General features: G+C 53.2%; 2 protein-coding genes across 3 annotated transcripts in view; one reads left to right on the top strand and one right to left on the bottom strand.

Annotated features, from left to right (window-relative positions):
• Nucleotides 1–12,567, top strand: part of LOC142312968 (uncharacterized) — a 408,714-nt gene that overhangs the window by 206,447 nt on the left and 189,700 nt on the right. The gene's annotated exons all lie outside the window — the stretch shown is intronic.
• Nucleotides 1–12,567, bottom strand: part of LOC142312238 (uncharacterized) — a 155,119-nt gene that overhangs the window by 58,318 nt on the left and 84,234 nt on the right. The window lies entirely within an intron of this gene.

Here is a 12,567-nt window from a genome sequence, read left to right on the forward strand (position 1 = left end):
ACAGCCGTGTGCGGCAATGATGCAAACCTGGCTGCGGGCCATCGTCAGGGCAATGTGACACACGTGCCTTGTATGGCTCACGTGTTGAACCTAATTCTCCAGCAATTTTTAAAACACCATCACGGCCTACATGGCCTTGTGCAGCGGGCACGCTCGCTATGTGCTCACTTCCATCGTGCGCACACAGCAGCTCAACAACTTTCGCCGCTACAGAAGTCTTTAGGTCTGGTGGTTAAACGCCTGGAATGCGATGTGCCCACACGCAGGAATTTGAATCTGCACATGTTGCAGCGTTTGTGGCAGCACCGCAGAGCCCTGCTGAAATACGTTATGACATATAGCCTGGGATAACTTGATCCAGAGGTGGTGCAGATCACGCTGCTGGAGTGGTGTCAGATCAAGGACCTATGCACCCTGCTACACAGTTTAGAAATGTCGACGAAGATGTTTAGCACTGGCAATGTCATTCTCAGCGTGACAATTCTGGTCATCTACATGATGGAGCACACTGTAATTATTATTCGGAGTCAGGTGTTGGGACAAGAGGAAGGGGAGGAAGTACAGGAGGAGTCATATGCGGAAGGGATAACAAGATCTACGAGGTCCAGATGGTCAGCGGCACCTATGCGGCAGTCATGGTGAGGGAGAGGGATTAACAAGGGCGCATAGTATCAGCAAAAAGTGTTGAGGAAGGTGCAGGAGCCCATGAAGAAATGGAGGACGAACTGGCGATGGGCATGGAAGACTCAGCAGATGAGTGAGAGCTTGCTCACATTTCGGTTGTGCGAGGTTGTGGGGAGAGGGCAGAGGAAGGAGGCACGATTCTCACCTCTCTGCCACCAACACACCAAGGACTTGGTCCTCCTGGATGCACAAGACACATGAGCGCCTTCTTGCTGCACTACCTACAACATGACCCTCGGATTGTACGAATTCAAAGTAATCCAGAATACTGGGTTGCCACACTGTTAGATCCCCGGTACAAGACAAAATTTGGCGAAATAATTCCTGCCATAGAAATGGACGCACGTATACAGGAGTATCTGCAGAATGTGGTACGCAATCTTAGATCTGCTTTTCCACTAAACACCAGTGCTGCACAGAGTTAATCTCAACGCTTTGTCATGGATAGGAGGAAATGGTCTTTTACTTGTCCACATCTGAGGGACCGAGGGCTGGCTGCTGTGCTGAGATGGCGTTGAGTACGGTGTCCCTGCAGAGTTGCACTTTTGGTCATATACCAAAATGAGTTGAAAAAGGACAAATGCTGGTGGAAAGGGGAACAGGTGTGTTGGAAAGGGGAAAAAAGTTTTGGTCCGTGGATTTGGTGGTTAAGCAACAGTAACATTTGCTGAAGAAACACCATCTGTTACAGTGGGACTGGCAGATTTGGATAAAGTGGTATATACTATGTTACCGCTATATAACGAAAATTAATAAGAAAAGAAAGAGAAAGGTATATATCCCCATCAGCAGTCAGTGTGCACCGTGCTCCCAGTTGGAAAAGGAGAGGTTGGCAACTGGAAGGTTTGGTGGAGGATACAGAGCTGTGTGGCTATGAAACTAATAGTAGCCTGAACCGAGTTAGACGCCATTCGGATCTGGAGACTGGGAGCCCTGTTAGCGTCACAGGGTCCACATGCCCACCCAGCCCAGGAACTCCCTGTTAACAACACAGGGGCCATTGAGTACGCTGACCGTGTGCGTAGGGGCACACCTGTGGACAGCAGGCGCATCAGCAGCAGCAGGCCTGTTAATGCCACTGGGCTGCACAAGCAGGACTGGTAGGACAGGAGCTGGTCTTAACCGTTCTGCGTTACCAACTGTGGTGGTGGCCTGTATCGACACCCTATCCCTGCCTACCTCTGGCCTAAAGCCGCAATGGGTTCAACACATGGAGGTGTGCTCTTTCGGAGCATAATAGAAGACTGCGCACCTCCTTGTTGGCTCCAGCCCCTTTTATAACCTGGGTCCGCCCCAAACCAGGGTGAACCACAATGCACCTCCTGGAGACAAAAGTAGAGTGACACGTCATGAGTGGCATAACTAGCGTCCTATTTGGAACCGCAACTTCAATGATGACCTCATGGCTGCCATGACCCAAACACCTCACCAGTCATCGTCTGACCATCAATAATGTGGTGACAAGTCATAGGGGTGGGCCTCTGCAAGCCATTTGGGAGGACACCTGATGCCCTGTGGTCTATATGGGACCCCCACATCAGGGGCAGGGCCAAAGAGTTCATTACCGGACCTAGTCTCTGATGCAGTAAGTGCCTGAGCATGCTCAGTAGCATGAAATACAGTCTCTGAAAAAAGACTATCAGCTTTAGCATGGTGTCTAGGCACAAAACAGGACTTAGACCCGGCACGGAATGCAAGTGTGTCGCCCGGGGACCAGGGGGTACTCAGATCCGGGCCACGGGGTCACTTCTTTGGGTATCACGGTGGCGTGACCCGGTCTGTGATCCCAGGCTCCACAGTAAAAGGGGATTTGGTAAGGGAGATTGTTTATTGTCCGTGACGCCACCCACGGTTGTGGTGATTGTGGACACCACCGCTGCGATGAAGGTGCGGGACTCCCGGGAACGGTGTTGGGATGCAGCTTAGATGTTAACCCCTCCGTGGGTAGGGGCAGTTGGTCCCGGGGCCCGTTCGGGGATAAGCAGGGAGCAGGGCGCAGTGCTGCGGTGCGGTGCCTGAGGGCACGGGCGTACTCACAAGTAGTTCACACAGAGTCACTGGTAACTAGGAATTGCCGGTGTCCGCAGCCTTCGGTACGGGGGTGTTAGTGTCCCACACACGGTGCAGCAGCCCTTGTTGTTCTTTCCCTGCAGCCAGGTGCCTTTCTCTCCTCTCTCTTCCTCTTTCTCCTCAGCCGGGAACGGGGAACCCAGGTACCGAGGGGCCACTACCCTGCTCCGGCTACCTCTGGCCCCTTCCTCACTACGGCCTGTCACGGCCCTCTCGGAGCATGCTTCACCATCAGCCTGGGAGCTACAACTCCAGAATCCTCTTCTGTCTGTCTCTCCACACACTCTGCTCCAGCCCCTCCCCTCTGCTCTTCTCTTACACTGGGGGCTGTGGTTTGTCCTGCTGCATCGGTGTGGGATCAGGTTACCAAGGAGGATTAACTCTTTCTGTGACAACCTGGTTTTGCCAGGGCGTCACACACCCCCTTGGTAAAACACGGCCCGTCCTCGGGCCGTCTGGCCACCAACATTTATTAAAACTGGAAAAATCAACACATTACAATCATACATCTTCCCACATCGGGAGGTACGTTTTCTAAAACTTTAAACCGTTCTGCCACCCCACACCTGCGGAGCAGATGGCCTCCTCCTGAACTTGAGGGCGTTCAACAGGGGTGACAGTCCATAAAACAGTCAACTTTTTAACTTGTGGGTAGCCGTCCATGCTCCACTACCACTGCCGCTGCCGCCACTCCCAGTACGGGGCACGGGTTCCGTGCTCTGCCTCCTGCTCAGAAGCCAGGCCCACTTGGATGCCCTCGGCGCCGGCTACAACCGACCTCGCTAACTGCCGAGGACTCCATCTCTCACTGGCCTGCTCCTCCTCTCTGCAGGTGCACTCCGGCTGCTCCACAGCCGTGATGGGGTACCTGGGAGCAGCTGGCGCCACATCTGGGGCAGACTTCCAATCGGGTGCCACCTCCGTTGCGGCCGGGCGGACTGCCGGAGCCGACGTCATCACCGTGGCGGCTGGGCGGACTGCCGGAGCCGGGTAAGATGTCATCGGGGTTGCGGCTACTGCTTGTCCAGGAACGGAATTAGGCAAAGTCCTGGCGTCCCTGCCTTTACAGTCCTGGTCACATGAACTGCGGTTCCTTCCTCCTGCTCCCCCTTGGTACTCGGGAGCAGTCCTTCCAGCAACTTTTAAAGTTTTCCTTTCGCTACCGGTCCTCTGGAGCTTCACTTCCGCCCGCGTTCTCAGGGGGCGGAGCCTCTTTTTCGCGCCCACCGCTTGGGGAAGAAGGCACTGGGCGGGAGATTTTCGCGCCCAAAATGGCGGCAAAGATGGCGACTTTCAAAATTTTTGCAGCGGATCACCGCTGACAGTCCAGAATAAGGCGCACTTCCTCCAGGTAACTGGATGGGTTCGATCCTGTTCGTGACGCCAAATGTGTCGCCCGGGGACCAGGGGGTACTCAGATCCGGGCCACGGGGTCACTTCTTTGGGTATCACGGTGGCGTGACCCGGTCTGTGATCCCAGGCTCCACAGTAAAAGGGGATTTGGTAAGGGAGATTGTTTATTGTCCGTGACGCCACCCACGGTTGTGGTGATTGTGGACACCACCGCTGCGATGAAGGTGCGGGACTCCCGGGAACGGTGTTGGGATGCAGCTTAGATGTTAACCCCTCCGTGGGTAGGGGCAGTTGGTCCCGGGGCCCGTTCGGGGATAAGCAGGGAGCAGGGCGCAGTGCTGCGGTGCGGTGCCTGAGGGCACGGGCGTACTCACAAGTAGTTCACACAGAGTCACTGGTAACTAGGAATTGCCGGTGTCCGCAGCCTTCGGTACGGGGGTGTTAGTGTCCCACACACGGTGCAGCAGCCCTTGTTGTTCTTTCCCTGCAGCCAGGTGCCTTTCTCTCCTCTCTCTTCCTCTTTCTCCTCAGCCGGGAACGGGGAACCCAGGTACCGAGGGGCCACTACCCTGCTCCGGCTACCTCTGGCCCCTTCCTCACTACGGCCTGTCACGGCCCTCTCGGAGCACGCTTCACCATCAGCCTGGGAGCTACAACTCCAGAATCCTCTTCTGTCTGTCTCTCCACACACTCTGCTCCAGCCCCTCCCCTCTGCTCTTCTCTTACACTGGGGGCTGTGGTTTGTCCTGCTGCATCGGTGTGGGATCAGGTTACCAAGGAGGATTAACTCTTTCTGTGACAACCTGGTTTTGCCAGGGCGTCACACAAGCACCTGTGCAAAGAGGCTTTTCACACTTAGTGTGGGAGCATGCGCTGTATCCCGAAATGAAGACTTAGCGTCAGGAATGGCACAGTCAGGCTGAGCATACTCACTAGGCGAAACACTGTAATTAGGCTGCAGCTGGGGTAAATCGGCACACGCATGCGCACTAGCTGCCTCTCCACACTTAGACGTGGAGGAGAAATTGCTCTTGGAGATGCTGTCTATGAACAGAAGGAAAAGCTAAAGGAAGCCTGACTTTCTATCCCTCCGAATTATCAAATGCAGCAATGAATTCCCTGAGTTTGCTATAACATTAGCGTAGCAAAATGTGCATGAGGGTGTCATGTAGAGGTGCTATAAATAGCTTGGCACCAGTGGGGCACTAATGGAATACAACAGCCAGTTCTATGATGCCACTAAATGGCAGTATTTTTTGCTATCATTATAGCTTATTAAAAACAGAGCAGGAGGGTGTCATGCAGAGGTGCTATAAATAGCTTGGCACCAGTGGGGCACTAATGGAATACAACAGCCAGTTCTATGATGCCACTAAATGGCAGTATTTTTTGCTATCATTATAGCTTATTAAAAACAGAGCAGGAGGGTGTCATGCAGAGGTGCTAGAAATAGCTTGGCACCAGTGGAGCACTAATGGAATACAACAGCCAGTTCTATGATGCCACTAAATGGCAGTATTTTTTGCTATCATTATAGCTTATTAAAAACAGAGCAGGAGGGTGTCATGCAGAGGTGCTAGAAATAGCTTGGCACCAGTGGGGCACTAATGGAATACAACAGCCAGTTCTATGATGCCACTAAATGGCAGTATTTTTTGCTATCATTATAGCTTATTAAAAACAGAGCAGGAGGGTGTCATGCAGAGGTGCTAGAAATAGCTTGGCACCAGTGGGGCACTAATGGAATACAACAGCCAGTTCTATGATGCCACTAAATGGCAGTATTTTTTGCTATCATTATAGCTTATTAAAAACAGAGCAGGAGGGTGTCATGCAGAGGTGCTAGAAATAGCTTGGCACTAGTGGGGCACTAATGGAATACAACAGCCAGTTCTATGATGCCACTAAATGGCAGTATTTTTTGCTATCATTATAGCTTATTAAAAACAGAGCAGGAGGGTGTCATGCAGAGGTGCTAGAAATAGCTTGGCACCAGTGGGGCACTAATGGAGTACAACAGCCACTTCTTGTATGCCACTAGGTACACTGAGTGTTTGCTAGTATAATGGCTTAGTAACAATGAGTTTGAGTGTGCAATGCAGGCAGAGGTGCTGCAAATATCTTTGCAATAGTGTGACTAGACAAAAGTCCAATAGCCACGTTTAGGATGCCACTAGGTACACTGACTGTTTGCTAGTATAATGGCTTAGTTAAAAAGAGTTTGAGTGTGCAATGCAGGCAGACGTGCTGCAAATATCTTTGCAATAGTGTGACTAGACAAAAGTACAATAGCCACGTTTAGGATGCCACTAGGTACACTGAGTGTTTGCTAGTAGGCTAACTAACTAACTAACTAGGCTTAGTTAAAAAGAGTTTGAGTGTGCAATGCAGGCAGAGGTGCTGCAAATATCTTTGCAATAGTGTGACTAGACAAAAGTACAATAGCCACGTTTAGGATGCCACTAGGTACACTGACTGTTTGCTAGTATAATGGCTTAGTTAAAAAAAGTTTGAGTGTGCAATGCAGGCAGACGTGCTGCAAATATCTTTGCACTAGTTTGACTACACAAAAGTACAATAGCCACGTTTAGGATGCCACTAGGTACACTGAGTGTTTGCTAGTATAATGGCTTAGTTAAAAAGAGTTGGAGTGTGCAATGCAGGCAGACATGCTGCAAATATCTTTCCACTAGTTTGACTACACAAAAGTACAATAGCCACGTTTAGGATGCCACTAGGTACACTGAGTGTTTGCTAGTATAATGGCTTAGTTATAATGAGTTGGAGTGTGCAGAGGACAGGAGGGTACAGTGCCAGGATTGTGGGGCTCTGGGTAGAGGAATGGAAGCCTGCCTTTCTATTCCCTCCTAATGTTGAAATGCAGCGACGAAATCCCTGACCTTGGCTACACAGACGCTGTCGCTGTTTTCAGGACCTGTCACCTATGGCTCTGACCCTACCGGTTTGAGCCCTTAAAAGGACTGATAGAAAGTGCTCTCCCTAAGCTGTCCAGCGCTGTGTATGGAGCGCATACAGCTGTATCAGCGATAGGACAAAGGACGGAGCTGTGACAGTGATGTCTGACACCAAAGACGCAGAAGGCAGATAATGGCGTCCTGGAGGAAAATGTCCGGTTTTATAATGCAGGGACATGTGACATGGACATCCTATCACACATGCCGTTGCTTCTCTGGCTAAAAGTCCACTTAGCTGTGTGTGTGTCTGGGATTGGCTGACATGCTGACCCGCCCCACAAGACGCGCGCGCTTAGGGAAGGAAGACAAGGAAAAAAAAAAATGGCGATCGCCATTATAGAAACAGCAGTGATCTGAAGGCGCTGTTCCCGCACACTATACACTGAAATGTCATAATAGTGTGAGTCACAGAGTGACTTACACTATTACAGCGGAAAGCCAGCTAGGAATTAGCTGTTTTTTTGCTGCTAGAACCGTTCTCGAACGTTTCTAGAACTATCGAGCTTTTGCAAAAAGCTCGAGTTCTAGTTCGATCTAGAACAGGCCCCAAAATCACTCGAGCCTAGAACTGGAGAACCTCGAACCGCGAACCGCGCTCAACTCTAAAAATTAGATATACTACGAGGGTTGAGCATAAGAAATCATCATCAAGAAATATCTTAAGACTGATTTTTCAAAGGTTTTATGGACTGATGAAATGAGAGTGACTCTTGATGGGCCAGATGGATGGGCCAGAGGCTGGATCGGTAAAGGGCAGAGAGCTCCACTCCGACTCAGACCCTGCGTCGCTCCCCGGTTCCTCTGTCCGGCGTCCGCCGCTCCCCGGTCTCCAGCCTCCATTGCCTGCGGTCCCCAGGCGTCCTGGTCCCCGCTCCCGGCGCCCGTCGGCTACTCAGCCCCAGCCCGGCTCTCCTGCTTCCTGCTCACCGCTCCCTGCCCTGGCTTCTGGCACCCGGGCCTCGCGCATGTGCATTAGGGCGCGCGCGCGGTCATTGACCCTCTCTTAAAGGGCCAGCGTCCACTGACAGGAAATTGAACACACAGGTACAGGGTATAAAGGGCTTTAGTGTCCAAGTGGGCGGGGCCTGTTCTTCGTGTTTCCTAAGCTAGGAGTCAGGTTTCCTTGTGTCTCTGTGATATACTCACCTATCTCTCTTCTAGAGCCGCTCCTGCCTCGCCATCCGGTCCTGCCGACTCCCGAACCCCGAACGCTGACTATCTGCCATCCCGTCAGTCCGTTCCATCTCTGATCCCTGTGGTGACCCGTCCTCTCGCTCCATCGGTTCCGGACTCTGCCTGACAACACCTCGGCCTCCGAACCTGAGCTCCGTCACCCGGACTACCATCAGTGACTCCGTGGTCCCAGGGACTTCTCCATTCTACTCTGTTGCACGGACTGTCCTGCTACCTGTAGTGCTCCGGCTACCGGACTCCTTGCCTTCAGGAAGGTGTTCGGCCCAGTGGATCCACCTCCTGGGTCTGCCCGTCCATCTGGCCCTAACAGTAAGAACAGGCCATGGATCCCGCCGAAGCACTAGCGGCCTTGCAGGAGGAACTCCAACGCCAGCGTGAGACCCAGACCCGCATGCTGAACTTTATGTCTTCTGTGGACGCCCGCCTGAACACGCTACAAGCGTCGATTACATCTTCGGCATCTCGAGCTTCCACTGGACAATCCACGGCCCCAGCTCCCGTGGCAGCCTCCTCGGATGCTTCCAGGCTTCGTTTGGCCTCACCACCCCGGTACGCCGGAGATCCCAAGACCTGCAGGGGATTCATAAACCAATGCTCCCTCCATTTCAAGCAGCTGCCGCATTTGTTTGCCTCCGACCAAGCCAAGGTCGCGTTCATGATGTCCCATCTAGAGGGTGAGGCACTGGCGTGGATGAAACCCTTGTGGGAGAAGGAGGACCCTGTGACCACTAACATCCAGGAGTTCCTGCAGGCATTTCGTGGCACCTTTGACGAGCCCGGACGCGCCGCCGCGTCTGCCTCATCTCTCCTCCGGTTACGTCAGGGGACTCTGACGGTGGGTCAATATGCCATCCGTTTTCGCACCTTGGCTTCGGAACTCGGGTGAAACAATGAGGCTCTAACCGCCGCCTTCTGGGAAGGCCTCTCGGGTCGTATCAAAGATGAGCTGGCTGGTCGTGACGTGCCGTCCACCCTGGATGCCCTGATTGCCCTAGCAACTCGAGTGGACATTCGCTTTCAGGAACGATCCAAGGAAGTGTCCCGTGAGAGACGTCCGATACTGCATTCCTCTCCTCCGCAGAAGCCCGCCGTTCTTCAGACAACGGCATCTGGTGTCTCCGTCCACGAGCCCATGCAGATCGACCGTTTGAGGCAGTCTGAACAATGCCGAGCAGAACGGCTCGCTCAGGGCCTCTGCTTCTACTGCGGAGAGGGCACACACCTTCTACGCTCCTGCCCAGAGAGGCCGGGAAACTCCAAAGCCTAGGGTTGGTAGGAGAGGCCACCCTAGGTGCTGGGACTCTCTCAGACCCGGTTACGTGGACGGTTCAAGTGACAACGGGAGAGACGCGGTTCACGGCCGAGGCGTACCTCGATTCCGGGGCAGCAGGCAATTTCATCCAGCAGGCCACGGTGGACAAGTACCAGGTGCCTGTTACTCCACTCGACAAACCCCTCGTGATTGCCTCTGTGGATGGGAGACCCCTCTCTGACACCATCTCGTGGATCACCAAGCCGGTGGAACTGCGTATCGGTGCCCTGTACACCGAGAACATCGCTCTCTATGTCCTCCCACACATGTCCCATCAAATCCTGCTGGGACTCCCCTGGCTACGGACACACGAACCGTCAGTCAGCTGGGGCACTGGTGAAATCACCCGATGGGGCTCCTCTTGCCACGAGAACTGTCTGAAGACCATACAACCCATCCGACGACCTCCGGTTCCAGAGTCCCTACCGGGACTGCCCTCGGCCTATTGGTCCTTCGCGGACGTCTTAGACAAAAAGGAATCAGAGGTACTTCCGCCACATCGTCCTTACGATTGTGCCATCGACCTGCTCCCGGGAACTACACCACCTCGAGGACGGATATATCCGCTGTCTCCTGCCGAAACAAGGGCCATGTCTACCTACATCACAGAGAACCTGGCAAGGGGATTCATTCGGAGATCCTCCTCTCCTGCTGGAGCAGGCTTCTTCTTCGTCAAGAAGAAAGAGGGCGACCTCCGCTCATCCCCGAATTGTTTGATCGGCTTAGAGGAGCTCGTGTGTTCACCAAGTTGGATCTTCGGGGTGCCTACAACCTGGTCCGCATCCGCTCAGGGGACGAATGGAAGACCGCGTTCAATACTCGCGATGGGCACTATGAATACTGTGTGATGCCCTTCGGCCTGTGTAACGCACCAGCAATCTTTCAAGAATTGGTGAACGACGTGTTCCGAGACCTTCTCTACGTCTGTGTGGTGGTGTATCTTGATGACATCCTGGTCTTTTCTCCGGACCTCCAGACCCACAGAGAGAACGTGCAGCTGGTACTACAACGACTGAGGGAGAATCGTCTGTACGCCAAGTACGAGAAGTGTGTCTTCGAGCAGTCTTCTCTTCCCTTCCTGGGTTACGTAATCTCCGATACCGGCCTGCAGATGGATCCGGAGAAGGTCTCTTCCATTCTCAACTGGCCCCCTCCTTCTGGACTGAAGGCAATCCAACGCTTTCTGGGATTCGCAAACTATTACCGTCAGTTCATCCCTCACTTCTCTGCTCTGACTGCACCTCTCTCCGCCTTGACCAAGAAGGGGGCTAATCCAAAGGACTGGTCACCTGCGGCCGACGCCGCATTTGGCTCCCTGAAACTGGCATTTGCTTCCTCTCCTGTGCTCCACCGTCCGGAGTTAAACCGACAGTTCACCTTGGAGGTGGATGCCTACTCCTCGGGAGCCGGAGCAGTGCTCATGCAGAAGTCCTCCTCCGGGAAGATGGTTACTTGCGGTTTCTTCTCCAAGAGCTTCTCAGCGCCTGAACGCAACTACACCATCGGTGACCAAGAGCTATTGGCAGTCAAACTGGCTCTGGAGGAATGGCGCTACCTTCTGGAAGGAGCAGTGTACCCCGTTATTATTTACATGGACCACAAGAACCTGGAATACCTGCGGTCTGCTCAGCGACTGAACCCACGGCAAGCCAGGTGGTCCTTGTTCTTTGCCAGGTTCGATTTCCAGCTCCATTTCTGACCCGCGGACAAGAATATACGCGCAGATGCCTTGTCCAGGTCATTCATGCCCATGGAGCAGGAGGAGGAGACATCCCAGCACCTCATCTGCCCTAGTAAAATCATTCCGGTGGCTCCTGTCACCCTGGCCCAGATACCGCCCGGGAAGACCTATGTCTCTGAGACTGACAGGCAAAAAGTGTTGCACTGGGGCCATGCCTCGAAAATAGCCGGCCATGCTGGTCAGAAGAAAACATGGAGTACAATTGTACGTCATTACTGGTGGCCATACCTTCGCACGGATGTCGCTTCTTTTGTCTCAGCCTGCTCCTCTTGTGCCAGGAACAAGACGCCCAAACATCTGCCATATGGCCGTCTTCTGCCCCTGCCTATACCCTCAGTTCCGTGGCAACACATTGCGATGGACTTTATTACGGACTTGCCACTGTCCTCCGGACACACAGTCATATGGGTCGTGGTGGATCGGTTCTCCAAAATGGCTCATTTCGTCCCTATGGCTGGACTGCCCTCTGCCCAGGAACTCGCTGACGCCTATATACAACACATCTTCCGCTTGCATGGCTTTCCATCACACATTGTGTCCGACAGAGGAACTCAGTTCACCTCCCGCTTCTGGAGGGCTCTCTGCAAACATCTGGGAGTGACTCTGGACTTCTCTTCAGCCTACCATCCTCAGTCGAATGGCCAAGTGGAACGGGTCAATCAGATCTTGACCTCCTTCTTACGTCACTATGTCAACGCCCATCATGACGACTGGTCCACGCTTCTTCCTTGGGCTGAATTCTCCCATAACCACCACGTCAGTGAGTCCTCCTCCAGCTCTCCCTTCCATGTCGTTTACGGACTTCAGCCTTCCGTCCCATTACCTGTATCCTCTTCCTCGGATGTTCCTGCTGCTGATGCTGTAGCCCGTGACTTTGCAACAATTTGGGACTCTGTCAAGGCGTTCCTTGGACGTGCTTCCCTGCGGATGAAGAGACACGCAGACAAGAGGCGTCTGGATCCTCCGTGTTTCTCTCCAGGATATCTGGTCTGGCTTGCTTCCAAGTACGTCCGATTGAAGCTGCCATCCTACAAGCTGGGTCCTCGCTACATCGGGCCGTTTAAAGTCCTCAGCAAGATCAATGAGGTCTCCTACAAGCTGCAGCTCCCAGCCACGATGAGGATACCCAACTCCTTCCACGTCTCCCTGCTCAAGCCGGTTGTCCTTGGTCCCTTCTCCGCTGCTGCCAGTCCGGCTCCTCCTCCTATTGCCGATGATGACATTATGCGGTAAGGGAT

The sequence above is a fragment of the Anomaloglossus baeobatrachus genome, chromosome 5 (genome assembly GCF_048569485.1).
Source record: "Anomaloglossus baeobatrachus isolate aAnoBae1 chromosome 5, aAnoBae1.hap1, whole genome shotgun sequence".
Taxonomy (NCBI): Eukaryota; Metazoa; Chordata; class Amphibia; order Anura; family Aromobatidae; genus Anomaloglossus; species Anomaloglossus baeobatrachus.